Source organism: Lepeophtheirus salmonis, chromosome 12 (assembly GCF_016086655.4).
Source record: "Lepeophtheirus salmonis chromosome 12, UVic_Lsal_1.4, whole genome shotgun sequence".
Taxonomy (NCBI): domain Eukaryota; kingdom Metazoa; phylum Arthropoda; class Copepoda; order Siphonostomatoida; family Caligidae; genus Lepeophtheirus; species Lepeophtheirus salmonis.
In genome coordinates this window covers 318316-339099 of record NC_052142.2, presented here as the reverse complement: position 1 = coordinate 339099, position 20784 = coordinate 318316, and the positions used below count along the sequence as shown (strand labels likewise).

The 20784-nt window shown below is 33.7% G+C and overlaps 1 protein-coding gene across 3 annotated transcripts in view; it reads right to left on the bottom strand.

Moving 5' to 3' along the window:
- The window catches only part of LOC121126982 (uncharacterized), an 86966-nt gene that overhangs the window by 15319 nt on the left and 50863 nt on the right, over positions 1-20784 (bottom strand). The window contains exon 8 of one of the 3 annotated variants that reach the window (XR_011783019.1): positions 11818-20736. The exons of the other annotated variants lie outside the window; for them this stretch is intronic. The gene's annotated coding sequence lies outside the window, so the exon portion shown is untranslated. Of the gene's footprint in view, positions 1-11817; positions 20737-20784 lie in introns of those variants that run through there. 3 annotated transcript variants of the gene reach the window in all.

Here is a 20784-nt window from a genome sequence, read left to right as displayed (position 1 = left end):
TTTATTCCTCTCTGCCAATGTTTTCTTCAGCCAGGGATTGTAAATGAGTTTTTAAATCAAAATTTTAAAGACAGACAGGGTATAATTATTTTTGTTTTCCACAATTCCATAATACTAGAATAATTTTCATTTGTCTCAAAGTATGTAGACTTGGAACCAGATACTTTTTGCGATTTGGGCTCCAAATTGTCTTTGAAAAGCAATAGTTTAGACGTAGAATTGCATGAACTTTGAATTACAGTATTATGTCCTATATTAATTAATTATAATATTGTAAAAATAATTTCACTTTTTTAGACTCGTAGCCATTTTGATAGTGGAAGCTCAATATGCCTAAAAAGGTAATCTTCAAGATTATCAAAATTAAGCAAATATGATTGCTGAAGAATAAAATTGTATATCATAATTTATTACTTATGCAGACGATCTTTAATTTTTGTATATACTCGTATTCTAACCAATATCTTTTGACATTTGAAATTAGGTTTCTATCTAGTAAGGTTAATTTTATCACGTTTGATGCTGTTTTTATGATCCATTTTATCCTTGGTTTATATATATTTTATAATAAATGAAATATACTATCTATTTCAATACATCATTTCTTAAAATAATGATATATTTAGAACTAAGTATACTTTTATGTATGATCTAGGCTTTAACATACTTTTGTTACTAAAGGCCGGATTCATAACGATATGAGCTTGAATACAGTTCTAGGTTTCTTTTGCTTTTGAAGTTTGAGATATGCCATGCAGTAACTTGAAATTGCATTTTGTCTATTATTTATTATTTGTCATTATTAATCTCCCATATCACTCTCAATTCACTAATTTTAGGTCTCCATCTAGGTATCAGGAATTTAATAGGAATGTCGAATGGCTGAAAAATAACATTTCATCCTATATATAATAAAAATAATGTCGTTACGTCTGTTAGAAATCGTAGACAATGTTTGTTGTTTACGAACTTTAAAACCGGAAGAGTTACGCTTAAAAAATATGAAATAAAAAGTTGTAAACCCACTCAAGTTGTATTGCATAGGCCGTTTTTTATGCGAATATCGTTTGCCAAGATCTGGAGAGTCATGTTCCGGAAAAACAGGGACGGCAAAATCGAAATAAATTTAACTTCGAAGAAATCGAATGGAAAAATTTTTATAATGATAAAAGTTGGCAAAAATGTGATGGCTAACTTTTTAGAGAAGTACAAGATTGATCAATTCCGCCGTTATACCCTACCTTTGAGAGCTTGAAGGTAAAAAAAACAGTTTTATTTTTGACCCAAAGTCTGAGTATCTTGAAAAAATGACAAATAAGAAAATCTGGAAATCTGTAAAAGTAAAAAAAGTTGCGGGCTGGCTTGAAGATTATTATAAGCTTTAAAAAAATACAAATATCTTTCACCCAAGGCCACAACGCCGTCCAGTGTGAGGTCAGCTGCTTTTTTGGTATTTTTTCTGGCACACGTTTTCAAAATGCATTTTTTGACCAAACTTTGAGTGTTATATACGCCGAAACTTGATTTTGTACGGCTACAGTTTATAGATTAATGTTGTTGAACATTAAAAAATGAATGTGGTTGGCTGGTTTATTTTCAGGATATCTTTAGTGATATATCCGTAACAAAAAAAATGGAAAACTTTCTGCAAAGAATGATTTTTCCTCAAATTCATTTATTTATTTTAAATTTAGTAAAGTTTTCGAAGAAAGACCACAAGGAGATATTTTGTTTTTTCAAAAAAAAAAATGTCGTCGCAACATCTTCAGCAAATATTTTTCACTTTCCAGAACATTTTGCTAAATGACTTTTTCGAAATTTGTACCCTGTAACCCTGTTTAGGCGGTTACGAAGGAATCCCAAAAACTATTTTAAAAAAAACTTTAAATCCAAAAAAATCAAAAATTATAGAAATCAATTCGAAAATTTGTAACAGTTTAAAAATTTCCTTGATTTAACCCATTTTCAAGGGATCTCACCTTATCTGAACTCAATTGGTAAATCACATTAAATGTAAGGATTATTTACTATGCAGAAGCTTCTAGTATGGAGGAAGAAGGAGGTATTAATAGTGTCATATCTTTTATTTAAAATAAATATGTCTCCGGAATATATAGAATGAGATATTCTCAATCTATTGCAATATATGTATATCCAATAATATCTAATCCATTGTTTTATTCGCTTTCTAGATTTTTAATATTAACGAAAATATAGTGTGAAGTATCTCCGGAGTGCTCTGTTTCAATTCTTTCATGGTTGCCGTTAAGGAAATATCAATTGCTTTACTGGATTCGTGGTTTTCAAATGTTCAATTCTCTACCATTATATTATTATAATTATTTGATATTTAGAGTTCGATATGTTCTATTCCATACTAAATTAATATAATAGAGTCTTGGATATGAAGAACAACTTCTTCCTCCATACTAGAAGCTTCTGCATAGTAAATAACTATTAATTAATTATTCAATTCGAAGATTAATCATTAATTTTTATTGCATTATAAAAGTTGTTTTTGTTCCCATGTTTCTTTATTAATATTCATTCTATAAATATATGTTATCAATTATTTCCTTTACTTAGAAATGAGCTTATTTGTTCGAATGCCTAATGTTATATTTAGTTCAAAATTTAAAGAATTAATTTATATGTATTATGGGCCAATAATATCTAATACAAATTTTTTTTTTTAAATAAAATCTTAAAATAAACTAAACAATAAGTTGTATTATTTTTCTAAAAAAATATATTTATTATATATTTTGACTTTTACTAAAGTTAATTAGTCAATCATTCAAAAGTTACAGCAATTACATTAAACACTAAATAAATATATTTTTTAGGTTTATATATTTAAGAAAAACTTTAAAGATCGATTTTTACTTCTCTAAGGATTTATTATATGAGTGTATAGATTTGTTTTTATGATCCGTCATGAAATATTTTTAATTTTTTTATTTGGATTTCATTATATAATATATATATATATTAAATTGTAAATATATATTTATATTAAATTTTGATTAAGATTCGTTCTCATTCATAATTTTAATTGATATACTTTTTGTGATAAGCAGTTAAATAAAATTACGTGATGTCACTGAAGGAGTCAAAATTGAACGTCAGAAAGTGTACTTCGATAAGAAAGGCTCTAATTTTAGATTTGTCGTTGGTTAGTGGCCAACTTGGACTGTTGTTGAGTCAACAGGGATCTTCTGGTTGGTGAGGATGCTCGTGAGTATGTTAATATAATGAATGCTTCAGTTTCAGGTTTGTCGTTAGTTAGTAAGCTGACAGGGATTTTTGAGTGTGATCCTCTGAGTAGTGAAGATGATTTTGAGGATTACTCAATGGTACGTAGAAAGACTAGGTCATTCAGTATAGTACCTGTTGTTGGCAATTCTTCTAAAGATTCGAATTATTTCATGCAGTATATGGTTAATTGAGGAGAATCCATGACAACCGAGGAACGAAATGTGGAGGGAAGTAATGATAGGACTGCTAAGAAAGTGAAGCGTAGTGAAATGAGTGTAGAAGATAGGGAGAATGAGAAAAAGAAAACTCTTGCTATGGTTAAAACGCTTCGTAGTAGTCAGCCCACTGAAGAAAACGAGGTAGTTAGAGATAGGGACTTGTAGTATCATAGGAATAGACGTGCTCAATTTAGAAATAGAGTTGTTGAGACTATAGATTCCATTGATTTTGATGAGGCTTTGTAAGGCTTAGGTGATTCATATATTGGGAATATTAATGGTGGAGAAGTTACTGAGGTTTGTGAGTTTTGTTTCTCAAAAGAGATATATCCAAAATTTCCAAAAGAGAAAAGTAATATTTGTTGTCATGAAGGTTCTACATCCTTGCCTCCGATTGTAACTACGGAAGAGTTGAAGGTTCTCCATTGGCGTCCATCCTTTTTAAATCATATTCGTATTTGGAATAATAGTTTTGCTATTGCGTCTTTATCTCTGAAGGAAGTAGATCCACCGTCCGATGGGAATAGTTATAGTGGTAATATAAGAATTCAGGGACAGGTATATCATACAATGGGTAATCTTGAAGTTGTCAAGGTCTGGCTCCGTCTTTTCTACAAATTTATTATCTGGATACCGATGCAGTAGTTAATGTCCAATTTAATTAAAGATGACTCTATAATATTGCTACAATATACAACTAAACTTATGACTAAATTAATGTTGGATTGCAAATTATTAGCATGCGCGAATTCGACATGGCATCCCTTATTAGCTGCTAGTCTTATATATATAAAAATAATGTCGTGCGTCCATTAGAAATTGTTGACCAAAGTGTGTTGTTTATAGACTCCGAACCCAGTAGAGCTACGCCTATAGACCATAAATTAAAGGGATTAGACCCACATTTGATTTATTAAATAGGCTGTTTTTTATACGTAAATCTTTTGCCAAGGTTCGGAGTGTCCTATTTCGAAAAAAAAGGGATGGCAAAATCGAAATAAATCCTATTTCGAAAAAATCAATTCCAAAAATTATAACTATTAAAAAAGTTGGCCCTATGTATGGGCTAGCTTTAAATATAAGTATATGTTTGATCAATTCTGCCAATCCACCCCACCTTTGAGGGTTTGAAGGTAAAAAAAGTAGCGCCATTTTTGACCCAAAATCCGGTATCTCGGAAATGTGGCAATTAACCCGGAAATCTGTAAAAGTAAAGAAATTTGCGGCCAGGCTTCTAGATAATTATTGGGGTTTAAAAAATACAAATATATTTAACCCAAGGCCACAACGCCGTCCAGGGACAGGCCAGCTACTTGTTATTTTTCTGGCACAACTTTTCGAATTGCATTTTTGACAAACTTTCAGGGTTGAATACACAGAAACTAAAGGGTGTATGGGTATAGTTTATAGCATAAGTTTTGTAGGTCATGAAAAAATGAATCATTTTGACTGGTTTATTTTCCGATACCTTCTGCTGAGTTCTAGATATATCTGTTACATAAAAAATGGTAAATTTCCCTGCACATATTTTTTTTTCGCCAAATTCATTTATCAATCCCAAATTTACCATATGTTTCGGAAAAGACAACAAAGAGAGAAAATACAGTTGCAGCTTCTTAAGCAGAGATTTTTCAATATCGCTAACATTTTGCTAAATAACTCTGAAACCCTGTTTTGGTGGTTATGAAGAAACCCAAAAAACTATGAAAAAAACAATTTTAGATCCAAAATTATACATAATAATTTCAAAATATGTAACGAAAAAAAAAAGGTAACTTTAGGTCCTTGCTAAATTTTGCATAACTATGAGTATACTAAATTATTCATATTAGCCAATTTTTCAACCTTTAAAGGTCAAAAAATTATCATAATTTTAGTATTTATAAAATACAAAAGTAATATATATATATATATATAAAATACAAAAATAATATATATATATATATAAATTATTTAATTAAATAACTTAAACAAATATACAGGCAAATAAATTATTTTACTTTATTATTGTAATTTTCTTCGTTTGAATAGAAATGTGAGTCCACTCTGATCTGGTAAAGGGTCCAGTTCATTAAATTTTTCTGGGTTCAACTGACTTAATTTGAATATTTTCATTAAATTTTTGCAAATTATTTGTATAAAATCCTAATTAGATACTATTAACTCTGATGTGGGTTTGTTTGAATAGATATGCAAGTCCAGACTTATCTGGGTAAGGGTACAGTTCATTAAATTTTTCTGGGTGTAATTGACTGAATTTGAATATTTTAATTAAGTATTTTCAAATTATTTTTATAAAACCCTAACTGGCTACAATTGACTCTGATTTTTGTCTTTTTTAATAGAAATTTGAGTTGAGCATTATCTGGGGACGGTCCAGTTCATTTAATTTTTCTGGGTGTTATTGATTTAATTTGCATATTTTATCAAATATTTGCATATTATTATTGACTCTGTTTAGGTCAGTTTGTTAAAAAGTTAAATTAAATTTTGATTAATAAACTTTTGACTAAATTAATTTTGGATTGCAAATTATTGGAATGTGCGAATTTGGCATGGAGCACCTTATTGGCTGATATTAATAAAAGTAATTTCTGTGCGTTTATGGAAATATTAAACCAAAGTTTGCTGTTTATAGACTCTGTACCTGGTAGATTTACACCCAGAGACCATAAAATAAAGATTCTAGACCCAAATTTGATCTATTCAATAGGCCGGTTTTTATCTGAATATCTTTTGCCAAGGTGTGGAGGTTCCATTATAATCGTTAAGTAATCGATTGCAAAAATTCAAACTATAAAAAAATGTTGGCCATTTGTGTTGGGTAACTTTTGATATCAGTATATGTTTGATCAATTCTGTCTTTCAACCCCAACTTTGAGGGTTTGAACGTTAAAAAAAGCAGTGTCATTTTTGACACGAAATCCGGGTATCTCGGAAATTTGACTAATAATCCGGAAATCTGTGAATGTAAAAAAGTGGCGGCATGGCTTGAAGATTATTATAGGCTTTTAAAAAATGCAGATATCTTTAAACCGTAGGCCACAACGCCGTCCAGGGTGAGGCCACGTAATTTTTCTGGCACCTCTTTTTCAAAATTCCTTTTTTGACCAAACTTTGAGGGTTATATTTGCCAAAACTAAAGGGAGAACGCCTAGCGGAGTTTTTTTCATTTCTGGAACATTTTGTAAAATAATTTTTGCAAAATATGCACTCCATAACCCTTATTTTACGGTTACGAAGAAAACCGAAAAACTAAAAAGAAAAATTTTACCTTCAAAAATTATAGGAATTAATTTTAAAAATTGTAACAATAAAAGAAGGTAACTCTTGTTCTTTGCTAAATTTTCACATAATTCTGAGTTTGCTTCATTTTTCATATATAAACCATTTTTTCAACATTTGAAGACTTTAAATTTGTGTTTAGGTTATTTTTTTGAAATTACATTTTTATTAAGCATATTTTAAACGAATTTTTATGTAGAAATAATCATTTGCATTTATAAAGTCTATAAATTAAACTTGTAAACCCACACTTTTTTGATTAAATTAATATAGGAATGCAAACTATTGGTACGTACAAATTTGGCATGGAGTCCGTTATTGTTTTGAATAATATATTTATGACAAAATTAATTTAGGATTACAAATTGTTGCAATTTGCACATTTAATTTAATTTAGAAAATTATTCAATTTTTTGTTGAGCAGGTAAAATCAGTAATGGTGTTAAATTAACTTTAAAATATAAAAAAAATCACTCAATTAATATAGGGTTGAGAATTATTGGCATTTGCAAATTTGCCATGGAGCCCCTTATTGGGTGCTAGTCCTATATAATTAAAATAATTTATATGTATGTGTGCTTGTGAGTGATGTATTCCGCCTAGAAAACCAATGATAAACAGGCACTTTGTTAGAGCACATTCGACTGCTCTACTTCCTTTCTTTCTCGTTTGGGCAGAACGTTGATTAATTAATAATATGTGGACAGTAATATTTTCTTTAGATAAATTATATTCTATCGTTATCACGCGGGAGTCAAATTGTACATTGATAAATATACCCGCTAACGCAAAAAGGAGTGAAGAGAATACCTTTTAATGTTCCTCCAATCACAAGCAAGTGATGCCATATATATATATATATATATATATATATATATATATACATAAACACTACCCTACAAAACACTCAATTGTTTACGAGTGATCATACACCCCAGGATGAACAACTCTTTATTTATCCTCAGCAGGTAATATACTATGTTGGCCACATACATCTTCCATCTGTTTGGCTCAGATTGCAACCAGTGGCAGATAATAGAAGGGTCAGTCCAAGCATAAACTTTATCAACCTTATATGGAATTAATTGTAAAAAGTGAGCAATAATTTTGGGAGAAAAAACTGCTGCTTCGAGTTCCAGCCTAGAAATAGTACCTACCTTGACATGCCTTAGTCTTGTACGACTAGCAATAAAGTACACATAAACTTCTCCATTCATGCCACACACACTAAGATATGCAATAGTACCATAATTGACGCATCACATAAGATGTAAATATCAAGTTTAGTGTCTTTATCTATTTGTGTATTCACACTTCTGGGCATACTAGAAATTTTAAGTTTTTTCAAATCGTCTTTCCAAACATTACATTTTTTTTATATCTCTACAGGAACTTCTTCATCCCAATCATTATTCCCTTTCCATAGATCTTGAAGTATAAACTTTGCCAAAAATAATACTGGGCTATAATATCACTTTGGGTCAAAAGATTTAGCCGATTCCAATAAAATGATGCATTTAGTAAATTTTTCCTTTTGAATAGATTCTTCAATATAAAGTAAAAGTGTATCTACTTTTGGATCCCAAACATATACTAATGTTTTAGAAATATCCATCGATAACCTACGGTCTTCATTAAAAATTAACTTTTCTTCTAAAAAATCAAAGCATCTTTCGAATTACTCTGCCATTTTCTACGTACAAACTGACCCCTTTGATTCAATTCCATGAGATCAGCAACCAAATTTTGGGCTTCGTTAATACCATTAGCCCGGGTTAAAACGTCATCAATATACATATCCTCTTATATTATCCTAGAAGCATCCTTAAATTCTGTTTTATATTTAAGGGCATTCTACTGAACTGCCGAAATTGAGGAATGGGCAGCACTTGCAGTTCCAAATACATGACGTGTATGTATAAGTTCTTTTACAGGATTATTATAATTTTCTCTCCAAAAAAACCTCAGTAAATCACGATCTTCTTTGCTATACATTTTTGTAATATCTGACACTAGAGCAGTTTTATGCAAAGACCACTTAAAAAGTAAATCAATGAGATATAATGGCCTTTTTGGTCCTACTAACAAACAATCATTCTGTGAAAGTTCTGAATGAGATTTCATTGAGCCATCAAAAACTATTTTAAGTTTAGTCGTCGAAGATGATTCTTTTATTACAGCATGATGTGGGAGGTAAACAACAGGATTTTTATTCATTAGTTTTTCATAAGGAACCTTCTCCACGAAACCAAGATCAATTGACTTTTTCGTAACATTACGATATTCTTCACACACTTTTCTATTTTTTTTTTTACATCTAGACTCCAACAAATTATATCTTCTTGAGGTATTTCGTCTCGAATCGCCCATTAAATTTATGTTTTCTCTTAGAGGTAAAAGAACTTTTATTCTTCCGTCTACGAGCCTTCTAACTCTTTTCTCAAAAATAGCTTCATCTTGTTTTTCATTAATTGTTAGTAAATCCTTTGACTTCACTCCACTTTCTTCAATTTCCCAGAAATGGCTTAAATTAGGATCATCGTTTCCCTTTATTATATGAGACACAAAAAGTCTTTTACATTTATTACTCAGAAAATTGCCACCAATTACCCAGCCAAGCCTCGTATTTCTACCATATAGTTCATTATGACCCCCAAATCTTGTGGGGCGATTCACCAAAAATTAAGACATCATATGAGCCCCGATGAATATATCCAATTTTCCAGGTCGATCGATATTATCTGCTAGAGGTAAGTTTCTTAAATGTGGACTGTCTACAAGCATTCTTGGTACTCCCATATGATAATCAGACAACTTATTTACTTTAGAAAATTGAATTGCATATCCACACTTGTCCAAAACTGTGAGTTCATTTCGATAATATTTATTACTTCGACCAGTCATATTATCTACACCACTTATAGATAAATAAAGTTCTTGACCCTTCATGCCAAGAGCCTTGATGACACTGGATTAAATTAGACTTACTTGAGAACCCTCATCAAATATAACACGAACTCCAACTTTAGACCCTTTATGTAATGCAATAGTTCGAGCTGTCATTAACATTGCTTTCTCATTAGAGCAGTGTCCAACATTTTGATTATTTTCTAGAGGAACAAACTGCCTTGACTTTAAATTCAACCCATTCCCCTTTTGCATATCACTATGTAACAAATAATGATGCTTCCCATTGCACTTGGAACACCTTCTATGTGATTGACATTGACGCTGTGAGTGTCCCAAACTAAGATAATTGAAACAAAAACCTTCCTCATGTGCTTCTCGCTTGCGTTCATCTATTGACTTTTCTTTAAAAGCCTGCTACGTACCTAACCTATATGAATTACTTACACAGTGTTGACAAACAGTAACTCTTGATCTAAGATACTTGGAATCCCCTTCCATTCTTGTATCTTTATGTTCAGTGACCCTCGCCGAGATCATTACTTGATGTGAAAATTCTTCAATAGTAACCTCCTTCCTAGAGTTATTTTCAACAAAATTCTTCCGTTTTTCTTTTAAAGAGAAGGAGATTTTATTTTCCAAAATTAGGAGAATGAATTTTCTTGTATCCTTATTATCAATACAAGCATTTAGAGATGTTTGTATGAGCAAGATGTCGTCATGAAATTTTTGTAGATCTTTAGAATTATCTTTAAGACTTGGTATGTTAATGAGTTGATGTAAAAGCATTAAAATCACTACACGGCTCCTACCATAAGAATATGTAAGTATTTTCAAAGCTTTGTCATAGTATTTATTAGAAATTGAAAGACCTGAAATTCGTAGAAACGCTGAGCCCTTTAATGGGAACGTAGATATGTGAATTTTATACCTAAGAAATGTCTTGATCACCAATTATAATGTGACATGTCTCTAACCAGCTTGAAAATTCTTCCACCTTAGCATCAAATAAGGGAAGAGTCAACTTTGGTAAGGGAGGCAACCTGTTATCAAAACCACAGTTCTCTAATTTAGGGGTACAACCAACAGTACCAACCTTAATCTTAAATTCCATAATCTCTTTAATCCTACTCATCTCATCATTTTGTTCTTTCTTCTTATCCTCAGTTTCTTCACTTAACTTCTCTCTTTTAAATGATCTTCGTCTCCTACTCATTTTTGAAAACTCCCTTTTAACCTCTTGATGAGTATTTAAACTAACTACATATTTCTCTTCAGCTATTTCGGAAGACTATTGATCAAAATAATTAACTAATCTTTGATATTTTTTCTTAATATGCACTCTAATTCTTGAACGTTTTGAACATCCAAATTACCTGACCCTAGGCTCACATCTAAGTCAGATTTAATAGTAAAAAAGCTATACCTAATTTTATGGTATATGACCTCAGACCCTTTAGGCATTTTTACATATTAAATTAACTTAAACAGAACACTAATATATATTGTAGTATCACCAACTGGATGTATTATGTATGATGATGTGAATGATAGTTGTTATTGTATATATATATTTATCAGATTTAAGCTATCATGAGTTATTGTTATTTTGATATTATGTTTGATGATAAATGATGTGTTGAGAGGTTTATTGCTGAGTTGTGTGTCTGGATATGATACGCGTATGATGAGTAATCACCAAGGCCAATCATCACATGCTGGGAGCATGTGATGAGGTGAATTGGAGAGCTCTACAACAACTAGCATTAGACCCCAAACGTCTATAAATATATGTTATGATGTATGTAGGGGAATGAATCGCCAGATTATCTCTGAAGAACTAAGTAATAAATAAGGCAGTGTGCAAACGTACTACGTGATTCTTATTATCAACCCTAAACTCCAAAACAACAACTTAAGGTAGGCCTAATAGTTATCCCATTGAACACAGCAGTGTTCTCATTTGACTCCCACTAAATTGTATCCTGAGAAGGAATGCTTATCAAATATTGATCTTATATTAATCCAAACTAAAAAATATAAGTAAACTTTGTAGTAGCCTTTTCCACGATTGCTAGAAAAGGACACTACAAATTGGCGCAGTCGGTAGGATGCTGTCAGTCTTGAGCAACTTTTGCTCTTGCTTTAGTTTATTTTTGTTATCGGCCGAAAATCGCAAATGTAAAGTAATGTAAAAGTAGATTTTGTAAACATCTCTCAAGATGTAAGTACGGTATAGGAAATAATATTTGAAAAGCCTCCTGAGGAGAACGGTAGTGACGTAATCTTAATGCGGTAGAGGACAGGGCAGGAAAAGTTTCTCAGTATTCCTTTAAAGTAGAATCAATGCGCAAAATCACTGTCCACCCTACAGTTTAGTGCAGTAAATTTATAGAGGGTAGTTATTAGATCTGACTGTAGATTTCTTAAAGAAATATGTAATTAGTAACCCAAAAAATAAATTTAAGTCAAGATAAAATTTAATGTCGGTTCAAAATTATTGAATTATCATGTGACTTAAGGGGAATGGGATGAGTGGGAGTATATAGACAAATTTATATATGTTATCTCTTTTGTATAATTATTTTGTGTTTATGTATTCAATTTTACATGTATATATTTATGTATGTGGGATCGAAGAATATAATCTGACATACATGTTCACTCCGTGTGTGGCATCTATAGCAGATATATATTTGGAGATGAGTAATCAAATTGAAGGTTATATTATTAAGACGGGAGGGAGTAAAACTACCTAAATGCATAAATGCAAAGGAAGTCTTTAAACATAATATAAGGAAAGTAAAAGTAGAAGAACACAAGGGGGTAGAGATAATTAGTAAACTCATGTATCTATATATATTTCTTTAGACTAAGCTGGGGTGAGACGAATAGTGATACGCCCATTTGATTCGCGTTTTGATTCTGAAATAAGTTTTGATTACGCTTTGAGGTCAGGATAAATAGTAAATCGCTGTCTTGCCAAATTAAGTTTTTATAAAATTACTGACCTATTAGTTTTAACAATTTAAAAGACAGAAAATGCAGACATCAGGCGACAATCTCAATCCATCGAGGTCACAGACCTTAACCAGGGAGCAGCTAAAATTGTATATTGGCCAACAGGTCAATAAAGCATCAAAACACTTTCAGGGGAACCAAAAGAACCCCCTGAAGGCGTATGATGGTAGTACTGACTTCCATTACTGGAAAATCGGTGCTTTGTCCCAGCTGAAAGATACAGGGGTGGATGAGATTCTCATGTGTAAATGGACGGCGGAGGCCATGTGTGGTCCCGTGGAACAGACAGTCCGGCACATATTCATGGACACATATTTTACCTTTGACGAGAGTTTAGGGGCCCCCCTGGAGATAGTCAAGGGCGGAACACATTTAATGGAGCGGTTAGACACCGCCATTAATAGTGTTGGGGGAAAGAAGAGGCGATGGCGGCCTTCCAAATGAGATTAAGCAGTTTTTGCAGGGCCTGTTAAATAGGGTAATTGCAAAAGCTACTAGGAAAATAAATTATGACCATCCTGAGATGATCGCAAAAGAAGTGCTTCGACATGTAGAGCACTATGAGAGGGCGGATCAGGTCGATTATATTGACCAAAAGGTATATTAGAGGGATTGGGGACGAGCTGTGCCAAGTAAAGCACCCAATGTAAATGCCCCAAAGCCCCATTACGCCATGGTTGAACCCATGGAGGTAGATGCAATAAGTCTTCCACGCAAGGAGACCATTGCTTGATCCACCCTCAGGGTCGTCACAAAATGAAGGATTGCTTCATAGTAAAGAAGTATAAAAGGGAGGAATAAGAAAGACAGGGCGCTACTGCGGCACCGAGGTTTAAACAGAAACCAAAGTGTTTTATCTGTCAAAAGGAGGGGCATATTAAAAGAAATTGCCCCTTGGCTAAAAATAAGCCGGGAAACTCCTAAGGGGGAAAACCCCCTTAGGTATTATTTCCCAAAGCGACGCCATCGCGGACAGCACAAATACCAAAGGGGATCTGACGCATCCAAAAGACTTTGGGGAAGAAACTACAATGAGCAAATTTGCTGAATCGAGTTTAGCAAGCTTAAATCTGCCAGGTAGTCAGCCAATTTGGTTCTGGGCCAAGTTGGGTGGTATGCAGTTTCAGGGATTAGCAGACACTGGAAACTGGGCACGCGATCTTATTGACGAGCATTATGGAGGAGGTCAAATACTTGCAAGGACCTGAAAAAGGCGGACATTGTAGTGGGTTCAGTAGGGGATAATAGGTTAGATATTATTGGTATTCCTACTGAACCGGTTGTAATCATGGTGGAAAATTTAGAAGAACCATGGAAGATAAACCCCCTAGTAGTTCGTGGGCTAGGGGTGCCATTTATACTATCACTGAAAACTATGAGACAGCTGTCCATATCATTAGAATTAGGTGAGGATATCATTGATGGGGTTGGGACTAGCGGGACAGAAATTTGGAAAACAGAATATCTGGGTTCTGACGAGGCAATGGAACTTGTCTCCACTTTAATGTTAATTGACTGTGAAGAAGTTGCTGAGGTAATTATTACTGAGAAGACGGTAATTCCTGTAGAGAAAACGGTAATAATTGAGGCTACAGCCAAAGGGTACAAGGTAACTGATGACGGCACATTAAATATTGTATGGTTTACAGCAACTGAAGAAGATTGGAAAATAAATCTTGAATCACAATTAACAGAAGTGAGGATGACGAGGCGGGGCGATAGTCGAGTAAAATTAGTCATTTTGACTATTGAAGAAGAACCCCGACGGATAGCTCTAGGAAGAAAAATAGGAACTATCCGACGATTGAAGCGTTACACGCCAACTCATGAAAATTTGTTAGCTTCAATGGAGATGGAGAAAATCTGCCCTCCATCTGAAGAACTTGAAAAATTAGACCCTAATATTAATTATTCACTAGTACTAGATAAATTGTTTCAATATATTGGAAAACCTATTAAAAGAGTAGCTAGTGAGGCGGAGAAAATTAAAAAATGAAATTAATATTATGTTTGGGGGGAGAGTTCGAAAGAATGATTATCTGAGCGGTAATGAACGGGCACTAGTAGAAGAGTTATTATATAGATTTTATGGTATATTATCAAAAGACTCCTCCAATGTAGGCCGCACGGAAATATTAAAGTTGTGGTCGATACTAGTGAATATGAACCAGTGAAGGTGAAGGTTAGACCTATGAATCCAGCTGTGGAAGAAAGTTTTAAAGGACAACTTCAACAATGGATTGAGGAAGGAATAATTGAACCGACCATAAGTGAATGAGGATCAGAACAAGTTAACAATTGTTTCCCCATTTGGGACTTATAAATTCCTTCGGATGCCTTTTGGACCCAAGAATGCGTGCGGACATATGCACGATTAATGCGTCAAGTTTATGGTCCACAACTAGACCGGCGAGGACTCCTCGGATTCTTTGATGACAATCTCATCTTAGGATGTACGTTCATGCAAACACTATGTAGATTTGCTGAATTTATGCTCAGGACTGAGAAGGCTAATCTCAGGGTAAAGGCTACGAAAACAGATTTGTTTACGCCTATGACGAATTGGTTAGGGCACGAGATAGGGGGAGGACATGTTGCTCCGGCTGATAGACTAGTAGAAGCTGTTCAGCATTGGCCTATTCCTGCTAACAAGAGGGATCTCCAAACCTTCTTGGGCAAGACCTCTTATTATCGTAAATTTATAGCATCATATGCTAAAATAGCTGAACCAATTGCAAAACTTCTCCGCAAAGATGTAGAATGGCAGTGGGCTAAGAGCCAAGATGAAGCATTTAATGAATTAAAGAAAAGGTTGCAGGTAAAACCATTATTAAATACCCCAGACTTTTCAAAAGAATTTATTGTTGAAACAGATGCTTCAAATTTTGCCATTGGCGCCGTGTTAACGCAAATAGGGGATGATGGTAAAGAACATCCGATTGCGTACGGTAGCAAGTCCCTTAATCAATCACAAAGAAATTATTCTGCAACGCAGAAGGAATTGCTAGCTGTAGTCGAGTTTGTAGAACATTTTAAGTATTTTATAATGGGAAGAAAGTTTGAAATCAGGACTGATCATCAACCTTTACAATGGTTCATGAAATCAGTTGCGCTTACTGGAATGTTACACAGATGGAAGGAGAGGCTTATGGAATATGAATTCAAAATTAAGTATAAGCCTGGAAAAAGAAATCAGAATGCTGATTCTTTGAGTAGAAGACCCGACCATGAAGAAGGTGTAACGGAAGAAAGTAAAAAGCCCAATGAATATGATTTCAAACTAATGAAAGCTATAGGCAAACCCATTGCAAATGTTGCTGCGGTAACAACTCGACGCAGGAAAAAGAACTTGATCAAGAACAAGAAAGGATCAAGGTAATAGAGCAAGAGATGATTGAGGTACAAGATAAGGGAAAAGAAATCAATGAAAATGAAATTGATGATATCTCAACAGATAAATTTATAAAACTAGATTTTTATAGGTCACAAAGTGATGATACTTGCATGAAATATATTAAGGGTTTGTTAATGAAAAACAAAACGGTTGAGGAAATTAAAGCACAAGGTAATAAATTATTGTCGCGGGAAATTAAAGCTTATCTTAGAATATATAATCAATTACATTTAATTGATGGTAAATTGTATATGAAGGATAAGGAAAATGGAAATATGAGAATTTGTGTACCGGAAAAAGATATACGTACAGTTATTGCGACTGTACATGTACATCCTTTATCAGCGCATCCTGGAATGACAAAGTCAAAATTATTAGCTAAACAATATTTCTATTGGACAAATATGGATAGAAATATTGAGGATGAAATAAAAGGTTGCGAGGTCTGTGTTTGTGCAAAGGAAAGGAGACAAAGACCATTGGAAAAAATGGGACAAACTTCTACAGCCATCAATGAAAGATTCCTTGTATTTTACATGGATTTGATGGGTCCGATGTACAAGGTTATGCCAGTGATCCTAAGTATTTAATGACAATCACTGATGCATGTACTAAATTTCCAGAAGTGTTCCCCTTGAAGGAACCTACAGTTGAAAATATTTGTAAGATATTATTAACTGAATTCTTCCCAAGGTATGGAACGGGTATGAAATTAGTAACAGACAGGGGTTCACAATTTATTTCCAAATTAATGCGACAGGTGTGCGATGAGTTAGGAGTCATTAAAGCAGAAACTCAAGCTTATCAACCTCATACTAACCCGGTTGAAAGATTAAATAGGGATATTGGACAAGCTATTAGAACATTAATGGTCCAAGAAAATATCCCTGATAATAAATGGCATAAATGCCTAGGGGAGCCTTGGCTCAAATAAGGTTCCTAATTGTACCGAGGTTAGGGTATTCTCCATTTTTCTTAGTAACTGGAGCACATCCAGTGGTTCCTGCAGTTCAATTAGATTCAAATATGCAAAATGCTCCTACATCAGTTAATGAACTGGTAAAATACAGTTACTGATGCGTTAGAAAAAGTTAGAGTCCAACAATTTGAAAGTCATTTAAAGAATAGAGAGGCTTATAATAAAAAAGTAGTCCAACAGGTAATTAATGTTGACGATGAGGTGTTTTTGTGGGCACCACAAACTGACAAGAATCGTAAATTGGCTACTTATCAAAACGGACCATTTAAGGTTCTAAAGGTAATAAACGACAGAATGGTTGAGATTAGAACAAACAAGGGTCCTAAAAAAGTAGCTAAGGACAGACTACGGGTAATATCGGGAAAAGATATTTCTAAAGAATTGATTCCCTTTAATACACCTCTCTATAGAACAGAAAGAAATAGACCTTCAGACTCTAGACTAACGGAAGAGAACGAAAGTAATAATTTAGATCGAGTAATTCAATTTTCATATCCTGATTCTCCTGAAATTCAAACAATTCCTAAGATTTCTACATCCATAAGTAATAAAGATATAGAAGATCTTCCAAAAAAAAGGGATGATGAGGAGGAGAATGGAAAACAAGAGGATAAAAAATGAAAATGGTAATATGGATGAACTCGAGGAGGCATATATGAGTGAAGCAGGAGCGGAAGAAATAAGAAAAGAAGTAAAGAATATGGAAGAATCGCCCAATAAGATGCAAGGATCTGTTGAGAAGAAGAATAAAAAACGAAAAGCAACGCCTGAATATAAACAGAAGTCAAAGAAATTATTAAGTGCCGCCTTTGATGAACTAGCTGCGTTGCTAGATGGGAAAACACGCCCTAAGTCATTTAAAAGGAAACCAGTCAGCCCGCACTCACAAGGTAAAAGGAAATCGCGTATAGAGTCAAGTGAAGAGAGCGAGCTGGACTGGAGTGAAGAAGAAACAGACTGAAAGAGAACTAGAAGATACAATTAATATATCTTCTACAGATGTTCCACAGGAGAAAGAGGGCGAGGAAAATAGTTTGCCTTTTAAAAGGAATAAGTAATAAATATTTAATTGTGATTTGAACTTAAAAAAGAAAAGAATTAAATATAATTAAATATGAAGTTACTTATTTTATTATTATCACTTACTTTTGTGTTTGAAGTTCTTCAAGTTAATTCAGAAAGTGAAATTATAATGGAAAGGAAGAACTCGTCAATTCTATTCGAGGAAATGGGTAGAGTGGGAACCTTAGTACAATTGATAGAGGTCAGGACGGAATTACCAATGGTTAAAATCAACAGAAGAATTGAAAACGTCCTGGGGAGTATGCATGCTACAATTAAGTATATGAACATTGTGCGTATTCCCAAGTCATTGACGAATGCTCTACGGCAAAGAATAGAATATATCCGCACACACATGAATGAAGTAATGATGTTATGTGGGTATAAGAATGACGGAAAAACGAAAAGGCAAGTGATAGTGGGCCTCGGAGTATTGGGAGGCTGGATGCTTAAGGGGTTGTTCACAAAGTTCTTCTCAAGTGATGATCACTCAAGGTATGAATCAGAGATATTGGATACCTTGGCACAGCAAGAAGAAGAACTAGGGCAATCCGTGGAGCAATAAGAAACTTAGCCACAAAGTATGATATCCTTAAGAATGTCACAATGATGCTTCACAATCAGCTACAAGAAGTAGAAAGGGTTGAAACAATGATAATGGTGTTGACAACAATCTCAGAACAGATCAACAAATGGATCAGGGAATACAGGCTGGTATGACCGGGAGATTAACACCAGACTTGTTATCAATCAATGATGTGGGGAAGATCTTGGATATGGTAAAAGAAAGGAATCATGATGGATCAATCAGTCCAGTTGAAAGTGAGAGTATTGGGAATTTTTACTCTCTGCCTGTGCAACTGGAAAGAACGGCAAACGGATTAGATGTGGCGGTTCGATTACCCTTATATTACAAAGATAATCTATACGAGTTATATAAGTATAGGGAACTCCCGATGACAATAGAAGAAGGAGTTCGGATGTCATATCGATCACCAATAGGAAAATATTTAGTGATTGATGACATAAAGGGTATTTATAAGGAATTGAAACAGATGAATTAGTGGATTGTATTCATATTGAAGATATTCGTCTGTGTCCACATTTAAGGTTGTTCAGAATTGGACAAAATGGTTGTTTGCCTGCATTGATTCATGGTAACTTTAAATTGGCTAAGGGATTATGTGACATAATGTTACATAAATCGGATGACGTGTTTGTGTCGCAAATCAACGATGGAAAAATATTCGTGGATGTGCAGAAGACACAAAGGATCAAAGCGTCATGTACAAGTGGTTCTGGTAGGACAACAAAACGTCGAGAAGCACTTGGGTCCGGACAATGGATGATCACATTGCGGAATGATTGCAATGTGAGGATTGGTGATTACTTGATTGGAGAAAGACCAGTGACAAGTAAGATCAAGGTGAGGGTCGTGGAAATGATGATTCTGGATGAGGTGGAAGATGTTATTGCGGATTTAAACCTCCATGAAAGCTGGGTTTATGGTAATGGACAATCAAGCCTCAAGGACAAGCTAGAATTATTGACGGAACCTCAGAAAGCAATATCTATAGACAAGTTGAGGATAATGGCAAGAACTGCCAGGGTTGAAGAGAATCGTTTTTGGATATACGGTATAGTGGTTATTGAAACTTTATTAATCATTATATTTTCAGGATTCTTTGTGACGTTGCTCTGTAAGGTACGAGCTAGAAGAGCTGTACAGGAGTGAGTTAAATCCTGAAGGGCTGTATATCGGGAAAGAAAGACGAGGTCGTCTTTTCCTCAAGGAGGGAGCATCTGTAGTATCACCAACTGGATGTATTATGTATAATGATGTAAAATGATACTTGTTATTGTATATATATATTTATCAGATTTAAGCTATCATGAGTTATTGTTATTTTGATATTATGTTTGATGATAAATGATGTGTTGAGAGGTTTATTGCTGAGTTGTGTGTCTGGATATGATACGCGTATGATGAGTAATCACCAAGGCCAATCATCACATGCTGGGAGCATGTGATGAGGTGAATTGGAGAGTTCTAGAACAACTAGCATTAGACCCCAAACGTCTATAAATATATGTTATGATGTATGTAGGGGAATGAATCGCCAGATTATCTCCGAAGAACTAAGTAATAAATAAGGCAGTGTGCAAACGTACTACGTGATTCTTATTATCAACCCTAAACTCCAAAACAACAACTTAAGGTAGGCCTAATAGTTATCCCATTGAACACAGCGGTGTTCTCATTTGACTCCCACTAAATTGTATCCTGAGAAGGAATGCTTATCAAATATTGATCTTATATTAATCCAAACTAAAAAATATAAGTAAACTTTGTAGTAGCCTTTTCCACGATTGCTAGAAAAGGACACTACAATATATGACGACTTTGATGACTTGAATTGTTCCGTACAGTTTCAAAAGTATTTAATAAGATGTCTAGAGATTACTGTTACTAGGATTGATGTCCACATTCACTTCAGAGGATATCCGGCTCGAAGGACCAATTATTAGAGCACCTTCGACTGCTCTACTTCCCTTCTTTCACGTTTGCACAGAACGTTGATTAATTAATAATATGTGGACTGTAATATTTTCTTTAAATAAATTATATTCCATTGTTATCTCAAAGTCAAATTGAACAT